Raw genomic sequence first — 22,458 nt, 5'->3', positions numbered from 1 at the left:
ACCTCATTTTCCTCATTCATAAAAGAATACCTTGCAATGGCTGAATGGGGCTTGTACCTAAATAATTTCATCAGTCTCATGCAGTGGGCTATTTGAGTGCCTGTTGGGTGCCAGGCTCTGGGATAGAAATACTAAAATGCTGCTCTTAGGGGTCCTTCAGTAGAGATAATATGCCCACAAAAGGTGTTCTGGAGCTGCAAAGCATCAGGCTCATAGTAGGAGGGGTTAATAATTACCTCTGTCTCATGCCTGGGCTTCATACAGACGTCCTAACCTGGTGCTATTTGGTGGAACATACAGTTTGCCCATTTCGACTACAGGCAGCTGAGCCCACAGCCTGACATGCAGTCTGAATTTCTTGCAGCCAGCCTGCTCTTCATTCTGGAAGGTGGTTCCTGAGGGGCATGTGGGCTTCAGAGAGAGCACTAGCAGTGGTATAAGAGACTTAAGTATGGAGAAAGAAAAAGTACTTTTATTTCCGGATTGTCTCTTCTGAAACAAGTTTCAAAATGTGACTGTCTTAGTCTCAACCCTCTGACTGACCCCTGGGAGCTGGATGTTTGCTGGAGGTGGATGGAGTACATCAGGAATTCCCTCAGTCAGGGCCATGGCACTCTGCAAAGTGGACAGGTTTTCTTGTGGTGGCTACAAGACATTTTTAGGTAAAACCCTTTTCCAAGAGTAAAGTTTGGATTCATTTATATTAAAAGATCAGTGAATGGTTAGTTAATTCTGACCTGAATATTTGGGCGGTGGGAGAAGGACCACGTATTGTCTTCATAGTTCTGCTTCAGCGAACGTGGAAGGGGGCTGTGCTGTGGTTTGTTTTCAGATTGGTATTGGACGTAAACCACGTCCCAGTGCCCGTGAAAGCTAGGTTTTTGATGCCAGCATGGCTGTTTGTACCAAGAGTGCGTAGTCCTTGCTCAGGTTTGAGAGTCACAGGAGGAAAACCGAAAGAAACTTGTAATTATTAAGCACCTACTATATGCCACCTCTGCACGTAGGAGCTCATTCAGTCCTCATAACATTTAATTATTTGAGTGCTGTTTCCCTCTATTGCTTATAAGGAAGTTAAGAGGTTAAGAGACTTGTGCAAGGTCAGTGACAGAGTTAAGCTGGAATCCACTCGCGATCTAGTGCTCATTCTGTGCTTCCATGTTGCTTTTGGCTCTATGGATCCCATGATTCAGGATCATGAGAATCGCCTGGAGGGCTTGTTAAACCAGATCGCTGGGCTCCACTGTCAGTTCTGAGTCCGCAGGGCTGGGACCTAGCATTCTGCATTTCTAACAAGTTCCCAAGGATGCCGATGCTGCTGGCCCAGGCCCCGCACTTTGAGGACCGTCGCTCTGGGTGAAAAGTTCTACTCCTTTAATCTCTCTCACTCTTTTTAAAATCTTTCCTTTAAACATTAAGTGTGTGTCTTATGGATGTTAAGTATGATTACTTAGAATTCATTTATTCCTTCAGTGGGTTTGTATTGACTGTCTGTAGACAACAAACTTAACACGCACCAGGATGTTCAGTCTAGTAAGGGAGGTCGAACAAGAGCCTAAATCAGATAAGACAGAAAGTAGCGGCACAGGAGTGGACCGATAAGTGAAGGGAATGGAAGAGGGAAGGGGTTACCTCCAGCAGTGATATTAATAAAGGTTTTTGCTTTTTTTCTTAAATCCTAACCTGAGGATATGCTTGTTGATTTTCTTTTTTTTTTTAAGAGAAAGAGAAAGGGAGTGGGGGAGAGAGAGAGAAACATTGATATGAGAGAGAAACAGCTATTGGCCACCTCCCGTATGTGCCCGACCAGCGGTTGAACCTGCAACTTCGGTATGTGCCCTGACTAGGGGTTCGAACCTGCAGCCCTGTGATGTACGGGACAGTGCTCCAACCAACTGAGCCACTCAGCCAGGGCAGCTTTTCTCTTTTCTTTTCTTTTCTTTTTTTTTAAGTTCAGTATTAATATGTGCCAGAGACTGAGATAGCATCTTATATATCTACAGTCCTTTAAACCTCACGGTAATTCTATGAGTAAGGCACTGTTATTATTTCCGTTTTGCAGATGGGGATATTGAGGCAATGAGAAGGTCACACACTAGCAGTAAGGGAGCTGGAGGTGGAACCCACATTCTGTTCCAACCACCAGAAAAACTGCCAGCATTTTCATGGTGGGAGGGGATGAGGAAGAGCCTGGGAAGAGGGAAGGAAGAACTTGGAAGGACGCCGGAGGTGGTGGCTGCTGAACAGGGTTTGATTCATACAGAAATAGAAAAGGATGCTTGAAGGGCTCTTTCTGCAGAGACAGCAGCCTGCTCAAAGGTTGGATGTTAGGGGCAGGTGTGGGTAATGGAACTGGTTCTGTTTCTCAGCAAGGGGAGTGTCCCGGAAGAGGCAGCTGGAAGGCAGGGTAAAGCCTGATTGTGGAGGCTGGGCAAAGCCAAAGGAGGAGGACCCCTTTCACTGGTGGCACCTGAGAGCCCTGGAAGATTTCTAGGGAGGGTAATAGCATGAATGTCATTATAGCAGCAGGGAGATTTCTCCTTGACAGTCACCGAAAGGTCATTCTTCTTTCTTACCACCCAAGCCCCCATCTGTGCAGAACAGGGGTCCTATAAGGCGGTTGGTAGCGGGCAGTGCCAGTCCCTCTGACGCCTGGAGCCATCATCCTGTGAGGAAGAGGCACAGCAGAGACTCAGCGCAGGTGCGCAGGCTGATGGAGCATGGGAAGAAGTCTGGAGCGGGAGAGCTAGACAGGTGATAAAGCCCCCTGACATGGAAGGTCACGTGGTGAGAGTGGCCTGCTCCTGGTCCTGCCCTGCTTTCCCTGTACAAGAATAGGAGCTGAGCCATGCACGAGGCTTTACTGAGTGAAGGGGTGTCATCCCTTAGAGTAGGCTCTTTTGGGGTGTTAAAAATTCTCATAGAATTGTGCTTTTGAACAACCAATGTATAGGCCCTGACTGGTGTGGCTTAGTTGGCTGGGTGTTGTCCCACAAAGCTAAAGGTTGCTGGTTCGATTCCAGTCAGGGCACATGCCTGGGTTGTAGGTCGGGCACTTCTCTCTCACTCTTTCTCCCTCTCTTCTCTTCTCTCTAAAAAGAAGTAAAATCTTAAAAAAAAAAACCCAACAATATAAACCCATGTAGCAGATTTGAAAAATATACAAAAATGCAATGGAGAAAAAAATCATAATGTCCTTTTTAAATAGCCTCACTGAGATTCTCATTTTATATAAGAAGTGGAACACCTGTGTATTTAATTTTTCATTTTCTCATACTTTGGAGATGTAACATTGGATAGGCATTCTGTGTGGTCTGCCTGGTTTTTGTTTTTGTTTTTGTTCTTGTTCTGGGAGGAGATACAAGATAAGGAAGTGGGTATAAATACAGTGCCCTGAGGAGCATCAGTGAAGGGATGTCGCTGTTGCCCTAGCAGATGTTTCGGGCTAACCTAGCGGTCTGAAGAGATAGAACGTGCAGGCGTTTTTGCTGACCCAGCGTTCTGTGGTTAGAAGGGGGGCCTTTTAGAAACCAGGCTTGACGGGGTGCCTGCTTTAGTACCGCCTTCTGTCCTTCTGCCCGAGAAGAATGTCTTTGATCCTCACCTGGGCTTCAAGCCTGGTGGCCGGCAGCACTCACTGGCCCCTCCAGTCAGCCTGCTCAGACCATCCTGCTCGTGGCGCTGAATTTCTGCTCTGAACTCACAGCATTTATTCCATATCATTCATTTGGCTTTTCTCTCATTTATAAAATAGAACCTTACTTACCCTCCAGGTTTTTGTGAAAACGAAATGAGAGAATGTGTGTAAAGTCCCTAGCACAGCGTCCTGCACTCAACTAATATACTCAGACTTGTTGGTGTCATTTCTCCTGCCTGTGCTGCTTCCTGTTGTTTATCTTGTGTCTTGTCGTGTGCTCGTGGCCTTGTCTTCAGATTAAGACTGGAGGCTCCTGGGCTGGATTCATACTTCTGTTTCTTTGTCACCCTCACTGTATGTGATAGAGTATACTCTGCAAAGTTATTCACTCCAAAGTTCCTGTCTATCATTTTTATTTTTTAGCATCTTTCAAAGCTAAAAATATTAGCTATTATTTACTGTAAGTGCTTTACACATATTTAATTTAAATTCTTTTGTCTGAAAATTCCGTTAAGTCAGTGGTATGATCTCCATTTTACAGATGAAGAAATGGAGGCTTAGAGGAGTTAAGAAATTGTCCAAGGTGGCTCATGTAGCCTGAGCCAGGGTCCACACCCAGGGAGGGGAGTTTCCATGTAGACAAGAAGGGACCCTAACTGATTGCACAGGGAGGTCCATGAAGGTGGTGTAATTCCATCAATGAATTCCAGAGCAGTGTAGATGCCCATTGCCCTCTCTTCGTTCTCTTCCAACATTTGGCACTTTTTATTTTGGATTGAGGTCAGTCTTTTTTCTGCCTGTGTGTGACTGCCTTGCATGAGTCCATGAACTGTTTTAATACTCCGTGTTCACAAGAAAAGTATTCCCAGGGACGCACACATGGGAGGATGAGGTGTAGCGGTAAGATTTATTGAAGTAAAAACCAAGGACCGTCACCAGGTGCCTGTAGCGAAGCTCTGCCCATCCTGCTGTGGAAGAAGTCCAGCCTTGTCTTATCAAACCCAGAAGGGCCAGGGCCCAGAATTCTGTGTCCTTGGTTCAGTCCATGCCAAAGCTTAGTCCCATTCAGTCTCTGTCCCCATCTGGCTACCTCAGTCTCTGTTCCCAGCTGTGCTTTGGCCAGTGCTATGCTGCTCTATCCAGACCTGCACTTGGAACGTGTGTTTCGACCTGCGTGGCTGCTAGGCCCACATAGCTGCCACAGAGAGAGAGGACACAGGAAGGAACAGGTGACGTGTGTTACTAAGAGGCCCTTGTTAGGCTTTGATTGTATTACCTTGAGGTTTCAAACTGACCAGTCTCTTTCCCAGTCCTTCCTGGGCTTGTGCTGGGCCCTCCCCCTGACCAGGCAGTCTTTCCCTAGATTAGATACCTCCTTTCTTTGTCACCATCTTGGTTCCTACTGCACATGCCTGAAAGAAGAAGGACCTCCCCTTGTGCCACCTTGGCTTCTGCTTCGCATGTGCCCAGCTGAGGAATTTACCACCTTCTCCCCGTCATAGTCCAGGGGAGTGGACTGATTGAATCGTAGGGAGATTGGAAAGCCAGTCCTTCCTCCCTACGGGGGGCAGGGGTGGGGGGCGGATGGAAGGGTGTTAATACCCTTGGCAGGGCAATGCTACTATCCCCTGGAGTATGTGAAGCTATAGCTTCCAACTTAATTAAGCTTAGCCAGTTTTGCTCCCTTATCTTTTACTAATATCTAGGTACCTACTCTAACATGAGTGCGAGAATACTTGTTTTGTCGCATCTTAAAGGGCTAAGATGATCAGTGAGATAGCATATGTAAAACCAAAATATGTTTCTATGTTACATTCTTTCCATGCATCATTTTTGCAGGGGTGTCCAACCTTTTGACATCTCTGGGCCACACTGGAAAAAGAAAAGTTGTTTTGGGCCACACATTAAACACATTGTGACATGTAATCTCAAACAAAATCTCATAATATTTTAAGTAAGTTTATGATTTTGTGTCGGGCCTCATTCACAGCCATCCTGAGCCGCATGCAGCCTGTGGGCTGCAGGTTGGACACCCCTGATTAGACTACGTGTTCCACAAGGGCACCTGCTTTCATTTGTAGTTATTTATTTATTTACTTTTAAACAATCGTGGTAAAATATACATAATACAAAATTTATCGTTCTGACCATTTTTCTGTTGCATGACATCGACTACATTCACATTATTATGCAGCCATCACTACCATCCACCTCCAGAAATTTTTTCATCTTGCAAAACTGAAACTCTGTACCTGTTAAACACTAGTTCCTTGTTCCCCTACCCCAGCCCCTGCAACGACCGTTCTGTTTTCTGTCTCTGCGAGTTTGACTGCTATAACGATGTCATATAGTGCTGTATAGTATTTGTCCTTTTGTCACTGGTGTATTTCACTTGGCACATCATCTGCCAGATTCACCCACGTTGGAGCAGGTGTCAGATTGTCCTTTCTAAGCCTCAATTACATCCCATTGTGTGGATACGCCACATTTTCTTTATCCACTCATTCACCTTTCCACACGTGGGTTGCTTCTACCTTTTGGCTATTGTGAATAATGCTGCTATGAACACGGTGAACAAATACCCATTTGTGACCTAGGGGTGGAGTTACTGAACCATATGGTAATTCTGTTTGTAATATCTTGAGGGAGAGCCACCATACTATTTTCCACAGTGATGGTACTATTTTACATTCCCACCAACAGTGCACAGGGTCCCAGTTTCTTCACATCCTTGCCATTTTCCTAATCATTAGTGATATTGAGCATCTTTTCACGTGTTCATTGGCCATTTGTACATTTTGGAGAAATGTCTGTTTAAGTCCTTTGCCCATTTTTTTTCTTTTCTTTTTTTTGTTGTTGTTTTCTTTTTGTTTGTTTGTTTGTTTGTTTGATTGCCCAATTTTAAATGAGGTTGTTTTTGCTGTTGATTTTTAGGAGTTCTCTCTATATTCTGGATCTTAATCCCTTATTGGATATGTGATTTGCAAATATTTTCTCCCTTTCTGTGAATTACCTTTTTACTCTGTTCATCGGGTCCTTTGATGTACAAAAGTTTTTAATTTTGATGAAGTCCAGTGTGCCTGTCTTGCTTGTTTCCTGTGCCTTTAACGTCATGCCCTTATTTTTCAGTAGGGCCTATGACGTGCCTTAAAGACGAGAGTGATGATGCTAATGGTCCTAGTCAGCATTACTCCTCACCAGGCACTGGGCTAAATATCCTTTAATTCTCACAACACTCTTATGATGCAGGTACTATCATTCAGATTTCTAGAGTGGAAACTGAAGCTTAGAGGTTCAGTACCTTCCCCAGGTTCTGTACGTGGCAGAGCAGGGACTTGAATTGCAGAGCTGGTACTCTTAACCACTGAACTGGATAGCTCAGTAATTTATTTGTGGAACTAAGTGGATAAATACCTGGATGAACTTCTTGGCTAAAAATCTGGCCATAGTTGCCTCCAATTCAGATCTGCCTTTGTGTTACCCATTATTCACCCGGTTTCCGTCCTCCTGCTGTAATTCAGTGCACAAGAGTCCTCAGCATCTCAGCCTGTTTTCTGAGACTTTGGTTAAAGGCTTTGGTTTCTCACACATCCTTGAAGCTCTTCTTGGTAATAGAAGACCTATGCCTTTTAATTTTTCTTTGGATTTGCTTTGGAACTACAGTGTCAGAAAAAGAAAAAAAGGGATTTAAACAGATGCTAAGTTGTCCAACTGAGCAACTTGCTTTTAAGACATTACCTCCCAGCTGCTGTTTTAATCATTAGTGAAGCACAAGCCTTATAGTCTGGGAGGCATGTCAAAAATTCTGTTTTGGGTTTTGGTTTAAAATTGAGTGTAATGGAGAGAGACTGATTCTTCCATCTCAGAGAATTGGGCTACAAGTCTTTGAGAGCTGGGGACAGGGACAGGGCCTGTTAATTGGACACTGTTGAATTTTTGCGACTCCTCAAAGGAGAAATCACACAAAGCCTAGCATATCATTAGTCAAAATAGGAAATGAGGCCTGAGAAATGATGTTGCTTGGTGAATGAAACCAGAATTTGTTAGTGGCTTCCAGAGAATAAGAATTCCTCATATTAACTCTGGAAATTTTTAAACCAGCAATTCAAAGAATCAGCAAATTCTAGCTGGGGCCTTAGTGTAACTGAGCAAACCAGGGCTCGGCCATGTGGTGCCTTGATACATGATACATTAGTGTTGAAGGAAACAGGTTTTTATTTACAACAGGGGTGTCAAACTCATTTTCACTGGGGGCCACATCAGCCTCACGGTTGCCTTCAAAGGGCCTAATGTAATATTAGGACTGTATAAATGTAAATACTCCTTAACTAGGGGCAAGGAGCTTGGCTCCTAGTTAGCTTGGCCCTCCTTGCCTCCAGGTAGAAACAAGGTTCCAGGCTGTATAAAACAAGGTGGAGGGCCTTGGGTCTGCCACCTGTGATTTGTAAGATTCCAACCTCCGGGGGAGGGGGGAGGGTGCTGGGAGCACTCCTGCCCAGAGCCCTGCTCTCCCATGAGAGCCAGCCCTTCCCTTGCTCCCCAAAAGGCCATAAGCCAAAACCATGCCCCAGGAATTCCTCATGTCCTTATCTGTTCTTAAGTCAGCTGTGCAAACAGATCTCTATCCTCTCTGGAAGGTGCACTTGTGGGTTTAAGAGTCGCCATCCCCTCGCAGCAGCTCTCTCCTTCAGGATCTAGGGTACGTTGTCCTCAGCCTCCATGTAGTGGTTGAAGGAAACATGTGCCATGTTACACAGGATCATGTTGGAGTCCAGGGAGGCACAGTCCCAAGAAAGTAGTTTCTCCATTTTTCCTTCAGAGAAGCAGAAGTCTGCAAGTCAGCATCCCTGGTCACAGTTCAGCTCCAAGCATCTTCCATGAATCTGTGCTTGGTTAGGCAGCTCCCTGCCGCTCTGTCAGCTCTCTTCTCACACACCAGACCTCATGGCGGACTGGGCCCCTTCTTTTTCAGCTTGCTCTTATTTAAGTGCTTGGCCCAGAATTTCCTATGTGACCTCATATCTGGTCCATCCTATGATGTGCCACTTTTGCCAGTTCTCTGTATCTTTTTTACCTTGTTTTGGCTGCCATCTTTAGTCAGGGCAAGAGTTCCCAGGACTTCCGAGGTGAACAGCCACCTCCCCTGGCTCTGTCTTGAGCCACTGTACTCTCTCAGAGTCATGTATACCTTTTGCCTTAGGAAACAGCCCTTTCCATTCAAGAAAGGCATAGCCATTAACTTGCCATTGTTATGTGAAGTATCTTAACCACTGTATCATCCACCTCCCCTTCCCTTCCCCCAACCAAAGGTGTGTGGGCATATGCTCTGCTGTTCTCAGGGGACCTGCACTCTGCACCCCGTTACATTAGCAGCATTTGATCTAGCCCCCTCATTTTACATTGAGAAAACTGAGGCCCTGAGAGGGTACAGGTCTGTGCTGTGTTTACCCTAACAATACTTCTGACACCAAACGTGTGGTTTTTTTTCTAATACCAACTGGGTATTCTGGAATTCAGTTTTTTCCTAACTACCTCAAGTTATTCCTGCCCCAGCCCCCCCCCCCCCCGCCGCCGTACACACACACACACACACACACACACACACACACACACACACACAAGTGAAGAGCTCAGAGCCACAGGACTGCTCCCAGTTCAGACACCAGTAGCAAGTCTCAGGTTTCCACCTGTACTTCTGACCAACTAGCTATAAATTGGGGATTCCCATGACCCTTTCCCCAGTTTGACAGTTTGCTACAATGGCTCATGAAACAAAGGAAAACACTTTACTTACATTTACTGGTTTATTGTAAAGGATAAAAATCAGGAACAGCTAAGTGGAAAAGATGAATGGGACAAGATATGAGGGGAAGGGGCAAAGAGCTTTGGTGCCTCTGGCACCTCATCGTGTTCACTAACTGGGAAGCTCTCTGAGCCCCATTACGTAGGCATGATGGATTAAGTCATTGCCCATTGGTGACTCACTCAGTCTCCATCCCTTCTCCTCCTGGAGGTTGGAGATGTGGGGGTGGGCTGAAAGTTCCCCACCCCCTTGGGCCTTGGTCTTTCTGGCAACCAGACCCCATCCAGAAGCATTGAACCACCACCCCCATCCCCAGTTACCTCATTCTCAGGCAAAGGTACTCATCACTGTGGAGATTCCAAGGGTTTGTAGGGTTGTGTGCCACGAATCCATGACCAAGATAAAATACTTACTTTTTATTATATCACAGTGAGACAGGCCAGCCAGCCAGGACAAGTAGACCAGGGAAACTGAGAGGGACAGTTAAACGGCCATCTAACAAATCTCAAAATCCTATCTTCCCTAACCAAGGACACTTAAGGGCGAACGGTTTACACTTCTCCTCCCCAACCAGAGGGTAAATAGTTCAAATCACCTACTCAGGGAGATGGATCGCAGAAATCCGGTTAGTGCCATTGGTGCCAGCCACACCGAAGGATGGACGGAGTCAGGGGAATAAATCTCATGGGGCACAGCAGCATGAAGCAGATGAATGTTCTATTGCTATCCTCCCCCGAAGTCCCAGCCTTTAAAAACCCTCAAGATGGTCCGGCCGGGTTGGTGCATGGTCCCATACACCAAAAGGTTGCCAGTTTGATCCCTGGTCAGGGCACATATGGGAGGCAACTGATTGATGTTTCTCTCTCTCTCTCAAATCAATAAAAATATGTCCTCTGGTGAGGATTGGAAAAAAAAATTAAAAACCCTTAAGAGGAAGGACTCAGTGCTCGCTCTCCATCGCAGGAGCACGCTTGTGCCTTTCCCTTCCCCCACTGGCGTGCACCCCCTGAACTATAAGGAACCTCATGAGACTTGCAACCAGGGAGCACTGGGCAGTGGCAGCTCATCCCAGACTTACCCTGATCTTGTCTCCAAGGCCTCTTTTCTCTCACTTCCCAGTGAGCTGATTTCTTTCCTATGACGGTTCTAGGGAGTAAGGCAGCCCTGCCTAGGCCCTCCTGTTGCATCTTCCGTCCAAGGCCTTTCCTTGTTTCACTATCCACAGCTTTAATAAACGTCTCAAAATCACCTGGACTGATATTGTGAAATCGTTCCTGCACGAAGTCAAGAGCCCACACACTGTAGGCTGGCCCTAGGCAGACCAGCTAAGGGCCAGGCCCCCTTCCTGGTAACAACAGTAGGTGACTTACCAAAGGCCCACAGGGAGTCAGTGTTAAAACCGGAGAAAGAACACAGTTTGTGACTCCCATGTTTTTCTAATTATCTCAAGGCCCTTGCCAGTGATTTGGATGCTTGTATATGGGCAGGGAGGCTAAGCAAAGGAGTAAATCTGCCGTTCATGGAGGGGCAGTTCTTGACTTACACTCATGAAGGTAAATACTTTTTTTTGTTTGAAAGTTAATCTTCTGATTTAGATCTGGCTTGGTGGGGGTGACTATTTAGCTCCAGGTTTGATGATTGAAATGAAATTAGTTCATAAAATAACCTTTGGTCTTCTGTTTTATCTGCTTTTTCTGGCACTGATCCGGGACAGGGAAACTAATTCCAGACTAGGACTCGGGAGGTCTGGGGTTGGTTACTGCTCTGTTGCTGATTTGCCATATGACTTTCGGTAGTTCACATCCTACCCGTTTGCTCATTCGAAGAACACAGGTTGAACAGCAGCGTCTCCAAGTTCATTTCCACAGTTAGAGCTTAAGTCCTGGATTAAAGTAGCTTTCAGTTTTTCTTAAGGCCCTTAGTCTCCATAGGAGAATCTGCTTTCTTTTGAATCCAGTGTGTGTGTGTGTGTGTGTATGCATATATTTTAATATCTTTCATTGAGGTGTCATTTACTTTTGAATTATAATTAATGAAATGGAAAAATCTTAATTGTTACAGTTTTGACAAATGCATCCACAGTTGTAACCTACACCCCATCAAGATACATACTTCCACCATCACTCCAGAAAGTTCCCTCATGCTCCTTCCGGTCAGTCAGTCTTCCCCTATAACACACCCCTGCTAACGTAACCACTGATTCTAACTCTATCACCAGTCAGTTTTGCCTGTTCTAGAAGTTCCTGACTATGGAGTCATACAGTAAATGCTCTTTTGTATTGAGTCCCAGTAGTATTTTGAGAAGTGTTTGCTTTTTTCCTTTGGTCCTGAGAAATCGTATATATTATTTTCTCCATCTGCCTCTTGAAAGTTTGCGGTCCTACTGGCTCCCCAGATCTGCAGTGGCTTGAGAAGGAAGGGCCCTCTGCCAGCAGCCACCGTGCTGTCTGCTGGGTATTACAGAGCACAGCTTCATTTCATTTCCAGAGACCAGGTCAGCTTTGTTTCTATAATTGTTGCTGTCACAGTCTTCTCACTTGTCAGCTGGACAGATTGGGTCCACCAGCAGATGAAAGAGAACTCTGACACCAGAAAATGTCACGTGTAATGAATGGCACGTGGTGCCCACGACATACACTCATTTTAATTTCATAAATGCTTTTGAGCATGAAGGCAGATTGCTCCAGGGAGCAACAGCAAAAGGAAGCAGGCCTGGAACGGGCTGAACAGATGATAGAGGAGCCACATGGATGTTTTCTGGCCTCTCTTGGCTGTGGAGCTTAGTGCCACTGGGAGGGGTTTTGTTTGTTTTTCTTCATTATGTTGTTAGCCTTTGTTTCTTCTAACTCAGTCTAGCTCTGGTCCTGCCTGGGCCATTGCAGGTGTCATTCAGCTGGTCTTTTTCCTTCCACTCTCCCTCCTTTTCTAATACTGTGGCCACTCAAAATTTCAGATAAATATCCCAGAACTCTTCATCTCCGTCAGAATGAGTTACAAATGTAGCCTGGTGTTTAAGCCCTCACTGAGTGGGCTTCTTCCTGTCTACTCTTCAGTAGAAGACTGCACACACTCTTCCATTCCCACTTCCTCTTTGCCTGTGTGCTCATCATTCTTTCCCCTCCATCGGACTCCTTCTCTCTTGCTCCATGCTGTTTTCCACAGTGTCTGCACCACTGTACGTTCCCACCAACAGCTCACAGGGTCCTGATTTCCCCACACCTTCGCCGACACTGCTCAGATTGTAGCCACTCTAATGGGTTTGAGGTGGTTGCATGCCTTTAGGGAGCATGTTACTAAGCACCCATATAGACTCAGGACTGTTCAGAAACTAAGTGAAGGATGTGTATGTACAGGAAGGCAGATCATCCTCGTGGGGAATATGTTCATTTTTCAGCATTTCATATTTACTTGATGATGCTGTATGGTTGTTATATAACATTTCTTTCTTGGGAGGGAAGGTGGAAGTGATAGAACAGACAGACTTGAGGAGTCACTTGTGCCTAAGTGACAGAGCGGAAATTATAGCCCTCAGCTGGACTGATAGCATTACCTGGGCCCTTAGTGAAGAGGTTTCCTTCTGGAGGAGAAATCTCCTGTCTTAGGGCCAGCTCACTGCCCTGGGTGCAATAGGCATGTTGCAGCGCAAGTGTGAGGGAGGGGGAGAGGTGGGACAGACCCCCAGGCTTTCTGAGAGCCTGCCCTTCTTGGTGCTGGGGGGGTGTAAGATAGAGCCCTCAAGGGGTTTCCACTGAGAGGCAGGTGAGCACATAACTTCAGTGCCCTTTGGGCACATCCTGTGAGGGCACCGTTGGGGCTCAGAGGAAAGCTGAAATAAGGTTCCTGGACCTGGTGTGAAGGATGAGGAGGAGCTAGCCAGAAAGAGTCATAAGAAATCTCCAAACCTATAGAGAATTTTTGTGAGTTTACTTGAACCAAACTAATGACAGTTGCTGGGAATCAAAACCTTAACTGATTGAAAAAAAATGCTCTGGAAATATCAGTTTGCACATTATTTTATACATTACAATCAAAAGAGAAGATGTAACTGGGTTACATGAAATCCATTGGTGATAGATTAGGGAGGCAGGAGGAAGCAAAGCGGGGAGACCTCTGGGCTTGGATAAAAAGCAAAATGATAGATGTTAGTGTGGCCATTGATGCAGGCTGTGAAAGAATTCACAGAGAGGAAAATGCAGAGAGCAAAGTGTTATTCATTTTCCAAGAGAGGAAAAGGGGCCAGGCATGGAGAATTACACCGGCCCTGAGGGTTGGGGGTTTTGAGCTTTTATTGGACTATAAAGGGTGGAGGGGAGTTGCTCTTGCATGGACACTGGGCTGTTAGGGGTGGTGCAACACAGGAGGTTTTGGTTGGCTTTGTGTAAGCTGCAGTTTGCTCCATGTTATCTTTGGAGCAGCTATGGGGTCAGTTAGTCACGTTCTGTTCTTGCTTTCCAGTAGTTTCCAGTCCTGCAACATAAGTTCAGAAGAGCAAAATGGCAGTCGTGTTAACAAGGTCACAGAACTGTTCAGCAAATGGCACCACAATAGCAAGTGGTGCCAGCTTTGTCCTTTCATTTCTCTGGTTTTAAGATTATTTTATTCTTAATGATTGGACCTGGTTCTGGGTAGCATGGGCAAAGGTCTTCTTATGGCTACTTCCCGCTGGTTAGATGTAGAGTTGTCCCTACCTGAGGGTTTGGGCATGGGTCATCAAGGGGAAAAGGGACAGCCAAAACAGTGAAAGCTATGACCAGAGGCTGTGGACAGAATCTCCCAGAGCCTGGATGCTCCACTGAATGAAGGATATGAAATATTTGAGGAGACATGGCCCAAAAGTGAGAATAAAGAAAAAGGCTGCTATAAGTCCTAGGAAGGGAGTTAGCCAGGAAACCAGGACCAGATATTGGCCTTCAAATCCCACAGTCAAATCCTTCTGAGGCCCCCTTTTTATAGAACTTCCAAGAAAGGGATAGGTTAAAGGAGTGATGGCACCTCTTAGGTCCGCTGGAAAAGGATCTGACTAGAGAGCCAAGATGGTGGCGTAGGTAGACACACTGCGCCTCCTCGCACAACCAGAACTGACAGAAAATCGAACGACAAGGAAGTCCGACACCAAGGAGATAAAAAAGAAACATACATCCAGACTGGTAGGAGGGGCAGAGACAGGCAGCCGGGGCAGAGAGGACTCACGTTGCCATGGCGGGACCGAGACTGGAGGAGTGTGGGACCAACAGGGCAGGCAGTCTGACCACTAGCAGACCCTGTGGCCCCACATTCGCGCAGATAAACCAGGACGAACGGTGAGGAGTGAAGCAGACCACACAGCCCAGGGCTCCAGTGCGGGGGGGGGGGGGGGGGGGGGGGGGGGGGATAAAGCCTCAAACCTCTGATTGAAAATGCCGGTGGGGGATGGGGCCGCAGCAGGAGAGACACCCAGCCTCACAGGAGAAGTTGTTGGAGAGACCCACAGGGGCCTAGAGTGTGCATAAGCCCGCCCACTCGGGAACCAGCACCAGAGGGGCCCAATTTGATTGTGGTTAGTGGAGGGAGTGACTAGAGTCCAGCAGAGAGTGGAGTGGGCGCCATTGCTCCCTCTCGGCCCCTCCCCCACATACAGTGTCACAGCGCAGCGACCAGCGATACCCCGCCCCGGGTGAACACCTAAGGCTCCGCCCCTTTAAGTAACAGACACGCCAAGACAAAAAAAAAAAAAAAAGGCCCAAATGACAGATCACTTCAAAGCTCCAGAAAAAATACAACTAAGCGAGGAAGAGATAGCCAACCTATTGGATGCACAGTTCAAAACACTGGTTATTAAGACGCTCACAAAATTGGTTGAATTTGTTCGAAAACTAGATGAAAAAATGAAGGCTATGCCAAGAGAAACAAAGGAAAATGTACAGGGAACCAATAGTGATGCGAAGGAAACAGGGACTCAAATCAATGGTTTGGACCAGAAGGAAGAAAGAAACATCTAACCAGAAAAGAATGAAGAAACAAGAATTCGGAAAAAGGAGGAGAGGCTTAGGAACCTCCAGTACATCTTGAAACGTTCCAACATCCGAATTATAGGGGTGCCAGAAGGAGAAGAGGAAGAACAGAAAATTGAAAACTTATTTGAACAAATAATGAAGGAGAACTTCCCTAATCTGGCCAAGGAAATAGACTTCCGGGAAGTCCAGGAAGCTCTGAGAGTCCCAAAGAAGCTGGACCCAAGGAGGAACACACCAAGGCACATCATAATTACGTTACCCAAGATGAAACAGACGGAGAGAATCTTAGAAGCAGCAAGAGAAAAGGAGACAGTTACCTACAAAGGACTTCCCATAAGACTGCCTGCTGATTTCTCAAAAGAGACCTTACAGGCAAGAAGGGGCTGGCAAGAAGTATTCCAAGTCATGAAAGGCAAGGGCCTACATCCAAGATTACTCTATCCAGCAAAGCTATCATTTAGAATGGAAGGGCAGATAAAGTGCTTCTCAGATAAGGTCAAATTAAAGGAGTTCATCATCGCCAAGCCATTATTATATGAAATGTTAAAGGGACTTATCTAAGAAAAAGAAGATAAAAAATATGAACAGTAAAAATGACAGCAAACCCACAGTTATTAACAACCACACCTAAAACCAAAACAAAAGAAAACTAAGCAAACAACTAGAACAGAAACAGAACCACAGAAATGGAGATCACATGGAGGGTTATCAATAGGGGATTGGGAGGGGGAGAGGGGGGAAAGATACAGAGAATAAATAGCATAGATGATAGGTGGAAAATAGACAAGGGGAGGGTAAGAATAGTGTAGGAAATGTAGAAGCCAAAGAACTTATAAGTATGACCCATGGACATGAATTATAGGGGGGGAATGTGGGAGGGAAGGGGTGGGCAGGATGGAGTTGAGGGAAGGGGCAGAAATGGGACAACTGTAATACCATAATTAATAAATATATCAAAAAAAAAAAAAGAAAGAAAAGGATCTGACTGATGATCCCAGTCTGGTTTCAGCTATTAGGCAGAGGGGCACTTGGCTAAAGAGATCTATGGAGGAGAATATTGGTCCTCGGAGATTGTGATGGGCCTATTGTTGTGGGTGATTGACAGGTATGTGGTCCTCTGTGGGCTTGACCCTTTCATTAATGGCCCATCTGGGTCTGTTGAAATAGGTGGGTACCAGGTACCCATCTAATTGGCTCCATTCTGAAGGAACGATAGGAATTGCTACTAGTGCCCCTCTGGGAGAGGTGTTGGCCCAGATCCAACAGTTCTTGTAGGGCTGAGTAGCCTTTATTGTTTAGAAAATTAAGGTCCCCGTGGACTGTAGGTAGGTAAGGGCATTGGAAGGGAATGTATCGTGAGGGAGAAAAGATTACAAGGAGTGAAACTAGGGTTCTCAGCAAGGACAGAGGAGCTCTCTTACTAGGTCTGGCACAGAGTTATAAAAGAAGGGGATTACTCAGTAGTACCAGAGCATGTCAGATACTTTCTGGGGCTCATGTGTCCATTGGCTGGACTGTGGTGAGTCCAAGCTTGGTATCTGAAATTGGCCGGCAGGCATAGGAGGGAAGAGTGGGGTCCTCAGGCAGTTCCTCCTATGGAGAGTTCTTCTGTGGGTCAGTGGGTTTGAGTCAGGAAAGATGTACCCATGGTGGAAGTCCTGAGAGCTTTGCTGCCATGGGAGTGGCGAGAATTCCTTGAAAGGGGCCCTGTGTATTGGCAGGGATGGTGCTAAGTGAGGTGTAGGGGTTAGGAGCAACTGGATGGAAGGGGATGACTGCCTCATTGATGATTCCAAGGTCCTGTACTAGTTGATGGGAGCCATCTGGTTTCCTGACAGGGAGAACGGGAGTGTTGTGAGGAGAGGTGGTGGGTCTTAGTTAAGCTCGATTTGAGAAATTTGGTAAAGAGGAGTTTGAAGCCCTTGAGGGCCTCTAGTTTAATTGGCAAGGAAAACGTGTGGGATCTTTCATGCAGATACTGATGGGCTGCATGTGATGTGCCTTTCCAGGAATGTCACTGTTCCAGACGTCCGGTGGGACCCTATTTACAACCTCAAGGGGAGTGAAGTCTGGGAGGGAAGTTGGGGTTGAAGCAGTCACCAACAGTCGTAGGGAAGAGGCCTGAGGGTGCAGGAGTATCTGAGTGCCTAGCTACATCATGAAGTCCCTTTGTAGGAGAGGGGTGGGGCAATCAGGAATGACTAAAAAGAAGTGAGCAAAGACCTGATCTCCCAGAGTGAGGAGGAGGCTGGGAGTTAGTCGGGTGGCCTGGGGCCTTCCCTCCACCCCTACCATGGAAACAGGAGAGGGAGACAAAGGACCCAAAAACTTGGGGAGAGCAGAGTAAGTTGCTCCAGTATGGATTAAGAAATCGATTAGCTTACCTGCAACAGGGTGAGTTACCAGAGGTAGGCCAATTTGATGGTGCGAAGTGGAGCCTGGTCCGATGCCAGGGCTGACGTCTTCATCCATGTCTGGGGGAGGCCAAGGAGGCCCGAGGCGAGGGTATGGAGGGAGACCCTGACGGTTTGGGGAGGAGAGTTCAATCTTCCCCCTTGAGGAGAGGGCACTCCTTCCTCCAGTGCCCTGTCTTTCTGCATCGTGGGTGCAGTCCTGGTGGCTGCTGCTTTTTCTTAGGGCACTCTTTGCTCCAGTGACCCTTTTCGCAGTTGAAGCAGGTTTGGGGCCTCGGTGCCACTGATGGCTGTCCTTGCTGTTTTGTTGGGGACCTCGGGCAAGTCCACCCCTGAAGAGCCCCCTCAATTGCTGAGGCCACTGTTTGGAAAACCTCTTATTGCTCCCGAGATTGTCATGGATCCTGCTCTTTTTTCTCCTCTCGTTGGTGCTCATCACAATTGTTACAGACTTTGAAAGTCAGAGAGACTAACTCATTGAGGGGTCTGAGGGCCCTTTTCTAGCTTCTGGAGTTGGTGCTGAGTACCCAGGGCTGACTGGGAGAGGAAGTGCATCACTAGAATAGACTGGCCTTCCCTAGAATCAGCGCCTAGGTTAGTGTAGAGGCGATAAGCCTTTAAGAGCTTAGACAAGAAAAGAGCAAGGTTCTTGTCTGGCCCTTGGGTGACTTCCTTAACCATGTCATAGTTAACAGGCTTAATAGTGGCCCCCTTGATTCCCTCTGTGAGGCAGGAGAACATGTGATCTCATTTACAGCGGTCAGGGGAATGAGCTTGGTAGTCCCAGTTGGGGTCCTAGTCAGGGCCGGCCATGGTGCGGGGGGCATAAGTATTAGGCTGCCTCTGATTTCAGTCATCCTCATCTCCCATCACTTGGCCCAAATACAGTCTCTCTCTCCTGAATTGGTACATGTAGAAAAGATACTGTGAATGTCTCTCCAGGAGAGGTCATGGGAGAGGGTGAGATATTCAAACTCCTTTGTAAACTTAGCTGGGCTTCCCGAAAAACTGCTGAGTCTGACCTCAATATGGAAAGGTCTGACATTGAAAAGGGAGCCTGGACCCGAATAATGGTTTCCAATCCAGCAGCCTCACAGAGAGGGAGATGGATCGCAGGCTTGGGGGTTCCTGAAAGGGATGGCCGGAACAGGTATGGCCAGGAGAAACCCAATCTAAAGGGGGTAGGGGGAGAGGTCTGAGGAGAAATAGGGAGAAGAGATGGAGGGGGTGTTAAAAAGTCGGGTGAAGGAGTAGAAGGGAGATATGGAGGAGGAGGAGGTGCAGAGAGGGGGAGGCCACCCGAATCTTGGGAAGATGGAGGAGGAAGGGAAGTAGGCGTGAATAAGAGCGTTTGACAGAAGGCACGGAGATCAGGATGACGAGAGAGCCTGAAGAGGGCCTGGATGGAAGGAACCTCAGGCCGTTTCTCAAGGCGGCTACAGTACAGGTCAAGTTGGAGGCCAGTATGATAGTTAGGAGATACCTTCGTGAGCCAGACCTCCTGATCCCTTAGTTTGTACTGGGGCCAGGCCATATTGCAATAGAAAATCAAGTGCTGGGGCTTGAGGTTGGTAAGTCCCAGAGCCTTCAAGTTCTTAAGGAGACATCCTTAAGAATGGGGAGTCCCTGGGTGGGGTTGATTGAGTATTGCCCGTGGCAAGAGCTACAAGAAAGAAAGAGGAGGACAGCTCAGGGACGGAAAGGTGCCAAGAGAGGGAAGGGTCGGAGAGGGGAATCCCCGACTCTGCCTGCCTAGATAGATCTGACCCCAGGAGTCTGGCATCCGCACCTCCAAGATCAGACTGAGACCACAGAGAGCTGTCCTAGAGTCAGGTGTCCCTGAATCCTAGGACAGCACTGAGACTAGAAGGAGACGGTCAAGAGCTGTCCGTCAGGCTGAATCCCAGAAAGTGATAGGCCCTATGCTGGGGCTTGCAGCCAGGGAATGACTAGAAAGCTGTCACCTTTGGTTCTGTGAATGTTAGCATCCCGATATCCAGAGAGACTTACCTATCACTAGCCGTGAAGGTGGGTGAGGAGGAGTCTGTCCCCAGAGTCTGGAGAGACAGAAAAGGATTAGAATCCTCTCTCCAAACCTCGTGGAGACAGGGTTAGGGGGTGAGTCAGGGATGAGCTTCTGCTGCCCCCTGCACCCCAGTTGCAAGTCTCAGGAGGCGGAGGAGAGGGAGAAATAGAAAATGTCCCCGTACAGGCCACCAAAATGTTAGGGTGGCCATTGATGCAGGCTATAAAAGAATTCACAATGAGAGTGAAATGCAGAGAGCCAAGTTTTATTCACTTTGCAAGAGAGGAAAGGGGCCAGGTGTGAAGAATTATGCCTGCCCTGGGGGTTGGGGTTTTGAGCTTTTATTGGATCATAAAGGGTGGGGGTTTGCTGTTGTATGGCCCTGGGCTGTTAGGGGTGTTGCAACGCCGGAGGTTTTGGTTGGTTTTGTGTAAGCTGCAGTTTGCTCCAATGTTATCTTTTGCATGTGGCTGTGGGGGTCAGTTAGTCACATTCTGTTCTTGCTTTTCTAGTAGTTTTCCAGTCCTGGGGACATAAGTTCAGAAGAGTAAAATGGCAGTCGTGTTTAACAAGGTCATAGGCCTGCTCTGCCACGGGTGCCGCAAACGCCAGCGGCGCCGGCTCTGTCCTTTCAGTAGCTACGCACCTCTCTCACTCCTTCCACATGGTGGGGGCAGGGCAATTAGCAGTCGGCCTGAGCTCAGTAACAGTCGGGGTCTGTGCTCTTCACTCTGGTGTGGGGCTTGTGCTTTGACAGGTCTGGAAAAAGGAAATGACTTTGCCATTCCAAAGGTATGTTGTCATAGATGCAAAAAGATAAAGATTGAGTTTTGTGAGGTAAGATTCTACCCTAGGACATGACTACCTGCTGTAAACTACTTTTAGTTACTAAGTTTTCATTTCAAACCATTGTTTGTGGTTACTTTAGGTCTCTGAGTTAATAAGGCCGCCACACAGGCCTCCTTTGAGCTTGTCAGGTTTAGTATGTGACCCCTTTTTGTCAGAGGAAACAGTTTGTCATTGAACTTCATCAAATGTGTATTCCTGTTTAAGAAAGTGTCCCAAGGGGACTTCAGTTTCAAAACATTGGATAGCCTGAGAGAGAAGGGTATGAAATGGTAGGTGCTTCAGAGCTCCACCGAGGGGTGGGATGGAAGTGGGTGAAGGGTAGGGTACCAGCATGGCCTCCCAGAAGCCCCATTGTGGTGGTCAAAGGCTGCCTTGGAGAAAGGTGCACACACTCTCCCAGCCTTGCTGTAGGTGACGGAGGAGGATGCAGCACCTTGGGGTCGTTAGGGGGCCTTCCCACAGAGGGTAGACATTCACATCCTCACCCTCCAGGGTTCCTTTACCCCAGAGGCTGCCTTCTCTTCGTCCTTTGTGCCAACTCTTTGTTTGGTCATTTACCTTTCAGTGAATGGGTGTGTGCTGTCAATGTGAGAAATGTCCAAACCTGTAAGAATTTTTATGAGTTTATTTGAGCCAAACTGATGACAGTTGCCATTGCTGGGAAACAAAACCTCAAGGGGTTGAGAAAATGCTCCAGAGAATAGCTGTAATGCTCCCTATTTTGTACATTACAGTGAAAGGAGGAGGCCTAAGGGGGTTTCATGAAATCTGTTGGTGATAGATTAGGGAGGCAGGAGAAAGCAAAGCAGGGAAACCTCTGTGATTGGATAAAAATAAAAGGAATAGACACACACTTCTTTCACATTGGTGGGTGCGGACAATTTAGTGAACAATTAACCATTAACATGATGATGACAGTGGGGAGATTTGTGCTCTCTGCTCTGGTTCAGTGGTTGTGCTTTGAGGGGTGCAGGTGGGGGAAAAGGAAATTACTTTGATACTCTAAAGGTGAGTTATCGGATAAGTTTGCCTAGATGCAGGAAAAAAAAAAAAGAGGACAGGCTCAGTTAAGGTGAAGAACGACCTCTGTTAGGGGAAAATGCTGCACTAGGACATGGCTACCCGCCAGGAACTGCTTTTAGCTGGACGATTTGAGGTCTCTGAGTTGGTCAGACCCACCTCACAGGCCTCCCCTGAGCTTGTCAGGTTTAGTATGTGGCCCCTTTTTTGTCCACAATGCTATACCCATTCTTATTTTAAGTCAGACAAGAAGAAGTATATAAAGTGAAAGTAACAAATGTACACATTGTTTTAAAAAAATTAGACAATACAGGCCTAGCCAGTGCGGCTCAGTCATTAGAGTGTCGTCAGGTACACCAGAAGGTCATAGGTTCAGCTCCCTTTCAGGGTGCACGTGAGAGGCAAGCGATCGGCGTTCCTCTCACATCTATGTTTCTCTTCCTCTCTCTTCCCCTCCCTTCCCCTCTCTCTAAAATCAATAAGCATGTCCTCAGGTGAGGATAAAAACAAACAGGCAATACGGAACTGCATTTTGTATAAAGTGCCAGTCCCTGCTTTCCCACCCAAGCTTGGCTCCCCAGAGGTGGGCCCAGCAGCTGCTTAGTGTGTGGTCCTTGTTCCATGAAGTTTCTTTTGTGTGACTGGATCCCCCTGTAGGTTTCGTTTTCGACCCTCTTTCGTCATGCCATTGTGTATCGGAGAGATCTTTCATGGCA

At 47.0% G+C, this 22,458-nt stretch overlaps 1 protein-coding gene across 6 annotated transcripts in view; it reads left to right on the top strand.

Moving 5' to 3' along the window:
• The window catches only part of TOM1L2 (target of myb1 like 2 membrane trafficking protein), a 133,561-nt gene that overhangs the window by 3,534 nt on the left and 107,569 nt on the right, over positions 1-22,458 (top strand). The window lies entirely within an intron of this gene.

The sequence above is a fragment of the Desmodus rotundus genome, chromosome 9 (assembly GCF_022682495.2).
Source record: "Desmodus rotundus isolate HL8 chromosome 9, HLdesRot8A.1, whole genome shotgun sequence".
Classification (NCBI taxonomy): domain Eukaryota; kingdom Metazoa; phylum Chordata; class Mammalia; order Chiroptera; family Phyllostomidae; genus Desmodus; species Desmodus rotundus.
The sequence above is the reverse complement of the archived record's forward strand: the minus strand, read 5'-3'. Positions and strand labels throughout refer to the sequence as shown.